The sequence below is a fragment of the Callospermophilus lateralis genome, chromosome 18, assembly GCF_048772815.1.
Source record: "Callospermophilus lateralis isolate mCalLat2 chromosome 18, mCalLat2.hap1, whole genome shotgun sequence".
Classification (NCBI taxonomy): Eukaryota; Metazoa; Chordata; class Mammalia; order Rodentia; family Sciuridae; genus Callospermophilus; species Callospermophilus lateralis.
The window spans coordinates 28,788,712-28,793,231 of record NC_135322.1 but is presented as its reverse complement, the minus strand read 5'-3'; positions in this window follow the sequence as shown (position 1 = coordinate 28,793,231).

The window sequence follows — 4,520 nt, the reverse complement described above, 5'->3', positions numbered from 1 at the left end:
CTTATCCATGTTCAAGACCTACTATCATCCTAAATTCCTGTGTTCTTCCTGAATTCTGGCCACTCTCCATAATAGTCTCATGGTTTTGTGTCCAAGATATGTACCACCTCCAAGCTCTGTGACATGGCCATGTATTGGATAGCTGAAAGGAATGGCGAGCATCTCAGAAAACTCAAATATCAGTGTGACCAGGAAAGTCTCAGTGGAGAAACCCTGCTTTGAGCCTTTTGCTTACCTATTCTTCTGTTGCCCTGAATGTCAGGAAGGTCTTTGCCTCAGGCCACCCCTTTTTGAAGCCTGAAGAAAACAGTTTTCAAATGGAAATGAATGGACATCAGCTTTGGCTCTTTGCTTAATTGCTTTGGAAAGGGATGTGTCTGAATCAGGCTTGTGGCCCTGTGTTAGGCTGTGGCTTAGATTCTCAGCACCTGATGTATGTACAGAGAGATCCCATGTGTACATCCAAAACCAAAATGGCCAAAAGAGCAGTTATTGTAGATGAAGTCTCTCACCTTCCTCTGTAAGGTTCCTGACATACATCAAGTGAGAATAGGGATCCTTTGGGTCAATTGAGTTCTTCAAACCCTGCAGAGGCTAGCCCTTAGGTGCTTGGGTTCTCTCATGACTCCAATTCACATAAAGAATCTAAACCCCACAGTCAGTAGGCCTCAGATTGGAGAAGTGAAGCAGTATTAACTGCAGGTCTATTTGATCACTCCTTGTTCACAGGAAGGGTATCAGGGCACACTGACTTTAAGCAAATGAAGGGCAAGGGAGCTTATTTTGGACACTGTCATTGACTGCGCCCCTCATGGAAACCTCCAGCCAGAGGTTATGATGAGTGTCTATATGGAAGAAGATGAGAGACATGTGGGAGTGTTTTGGTTTTAATTTTGGTCATTGGTGTGGTGGTTGGAAGAGATGACTGGGTCCACCTGGGGTTGAACTCTGGTGTGATTCCCCTAAGATACTGAGTTTGGAAATGACCTCAGAGAAGTATTGCCATGAATTGTGTTGGGATATTAGGAGGCCACGCATGAGCATCACCCACGCATGACAGTAGGCCTCAAATTGGAGAAGCAAAACTTGTTGTCCAAATCCTTTACTCATTCTTTTTTCTAATCCTACTGACTATCTTCCTAATCCTACCGACTATACCTTTTTGACTGGATGTTCTCTTTGACATTCAATCATCCAAGGTACAAGGTCCTGTGCCATTGTATATTGATTTATCTGAGACACCTCTGCAGAACATAATTCAAATCTAAGTATCACAATCAAGGGCCCGATGTTCTTCTGGGCTTCAAATCTTACCTAGGCTTATGTTTTCATACTTATATTTCACCTATATATGCATGTTAAGTAAAATGAATATTTTTGGATCTGTGGATAATATATATTTCATGATGAATTTTCTACTCACATGATATACATATACATTTCATCTCAGTAATATTTCTGACACAAAATACAAGGGTCACACTTATGATTGTACCAGTCTAAATTGAATGTGACCATGTATTACTAGCAACATCCATGTCCTGGTTCCCTAATGCTCTCAAATATCATTCCTATTGGTGAGTACATATTTCTTTCTTCCTAAGATTATATATTCAAGCTCAACCCTTTTAAAAATGTCTTTTCCTATCACACACTTTGTACTTTGCCTGATTTCCTAATGTCTCTATTGATATCTGCTTTCCTACACCTTTTCTCCAGTTAATCATTGTGAATGTCTCTTCACATGTGTTGACATTGACATTCACTCTCTAACTGAATCAACATTGCTAAAGAACTTTTGGTCCAAATGGTTTACTCACTCTTCTTTTGAAACCTACCAACTATCTTCCTAATCCTACCAACTATCCCTGTTTTAGTGGATGTTCTCTTCTACATTCAGTGATCCGAGGTACAAGGTCCTATGCCATTGATTATTTATTTATCTGAAACATCTGTGCAGAACGTAATTCAAAGCTAAGTAAACCAATCAAGTTCCCAATGACCTTCTGGGCTACAAATCATTCCTTGTTTTCTGTTTTCATACTTATATTTCTCCTCTAGAGTCTTATAAATATTGCAGGTTCCCAATACCATTATTCATCCAGCAGAATGATTTCTAACCCAAATCGAACATGTTATTAACCATCACCATACACTGTTCCCTCAATCTAACTTTACAGAAGAGCAGGGAAAGAGTTGGTCTTACAATACGCAATGTAGGGGGTCTTCCACCTGGTGAGAACTTCAAACGTCCATGCAGCAATGATCCCTGTAGAAAATGTAGGGAGCTATGAAAGACCTGAGAGAGTAGAGTCATCTTCCATGGCAAAAACCTGGTCAGGATGAAGGGTTGTGTCTGAATCAGCCTCTCTCTTCTTAATGTAGAGAAGATGGACCAAAGCAGGCCTGTGTGGAGAGCTGTTCCCGAGTGCCTATAGTTGATAAAGCCTTCTAACTTGTGAAAGTGTCACAGGAAGTAGGGACAGCCTCTATCTCATGGGACACTTGGAAGCAAGTCTTAGCACAATGTGGTTGCCAAGGCAGTGACCTCATTCAGTTCCTGAAGGACGTGACCTCACCTCACTTCCTTGATGATCGAACTCTCTGAACATGGGATCCAGGAAGTCAGGCACCAAGAGCCATTCCCAGTCCCAGTCTCAATGGTCTCACTTGTTTGGATTTATCAAGGACAGAGGCAGTCTTTCTTGGTACCTACTGATGTGAGGATGGCCAAATGCCAGGAAAGCTCTGAAGAGGGGCCTTTCCTGAGAAAACAGGTAGTGGCTCACACCTGGCTCCTGTCAACTTCAAAGAGTTGGACAAGGAGAACAGATCTGAGAGAGGACAGGCCATTTCGGGGGAACATAGAATGGCCAACCAGTCAGAGGACACTCCGGATAGTCACAGACCTACTTGAGGGAAGGATGTGCCTTTGTGGGTTTGGTGTGGATTTGTGGTTTTGTCTCATGTTCTGAGAATAGGTAAGAAAGGCACTTTGTTTGGTTTGGAGTGAACTGATTCTAGTAAGTCGTTTGACAAGGCAAGTGTTTCTGGGTCTGTGTATCCCACTGTGTCCGTGGTTGTAGACATTAGAAAACAGAATGCATCAATGGATGTGTCCTGTCTAGTGGAAAGCTTCCCAGGATTAATTCTTCCCAATTTTTGAATGGACTGCGGCTTGACTTATGGATGGGCAACATCTACAATCTTCCGAAGTTCCTGATTTCTTCCTGAATTCTGGCCACTCTCCAGAATAGGCTCATGGTTTTGTGTCCAATATATGTACCACCTCCAAGCTCTGTGACATGGCCATGTACTGGATAGTTGAAGAGAATGGGGAGCATCTCAGAAAACTCAGATATCAGTGTGACCAGGAAAGTCTCAATGAAGAAACCCTGCTTTGGGCATTTTGCTTACCTATTGTTCTGTTGCACTGAATTTCAGAAAGGTCTTTGCCTCAAGCCACTCCTTTGTGAAATCAGAAAAAAACAGTTTTCAAATGGAAATGAATGGGCATCACCTGTGGCTCTTTGCTTAATTGCTTTGGAAAGGGATGTGTCTGAATCAGGCTCTAGGTCCTGTATGAGGCTGTGGCTTAGTTTCTCAGCACATGTTGGATGTAAAGAAAGATCCCATGTGTGCATCCAAAACCAAATTGGTCAAAAGAGCAGTCATTGTGGAAGAAGTCTCTCGCCTTCCTCTGTAAGGTTCCTGACCTCCATCAAGTGAGAATAGGAACATTTGGTTCAAATGAGTTCTTCAAAGCCCTGCAGCGGCTTGCACATAGGTGCTTGGGTTTTCTCCAGAATCCAAATCACATAAAGAATCTATAACTCACAATCAGTAGGAATCAAATTGGAGAAGCAGAGCAGTATTTACAGCAGGCCAATATGATCACTCCTGGTTTCCGGACGAGTGTCAGGCCACCCTGACTTTAGGCAAATGAGGGGCAAGGGAGTATATTTTGGACACTGTCTTGGGCTGCATCCCTTTTTGAAACCTCCAGCCAGAGGTTATGATCAGTGTCTATATGGAAGAAGATGAGGGCCATGTGGGAGTGTTTTGGTTTTAATTGTGGTCAATTGTGTGGTGGTTGGAATAGATGACTGGGTCCACCTGGGCTTGAACTTTGGTGTGATTTCCCTTAGTGACTGAGTTCTGGAACTGACCTCAGAGAAGTATTGCCGAGAATTGTGTTGGGATTTTAGGAGGCTTCGCAAGAATTCACCTTGGAAACTGAGATCAAGGCCCAGGGTGGCTTTTCACAGAGCACTGGGTATCTCAGCCCGGATTCACATGATTTTATTCTGAAAGACTTGGCAGCCATAGTTGAGAGTCAAAACACACATGGACGTCACATTGTAGACCTCAATGGGCCTGGATTCATGTGATATTTTGGCCAGTATTTGGGAAGCCTTGCCTGTGAGTGTTCTCCAGAGATTTCATTGAAATTCCTCACCATTTAATGGTTCCAGAGTGAATTGAAACCCACAGTGACTCCAACTTCATCCTTGAAAAAT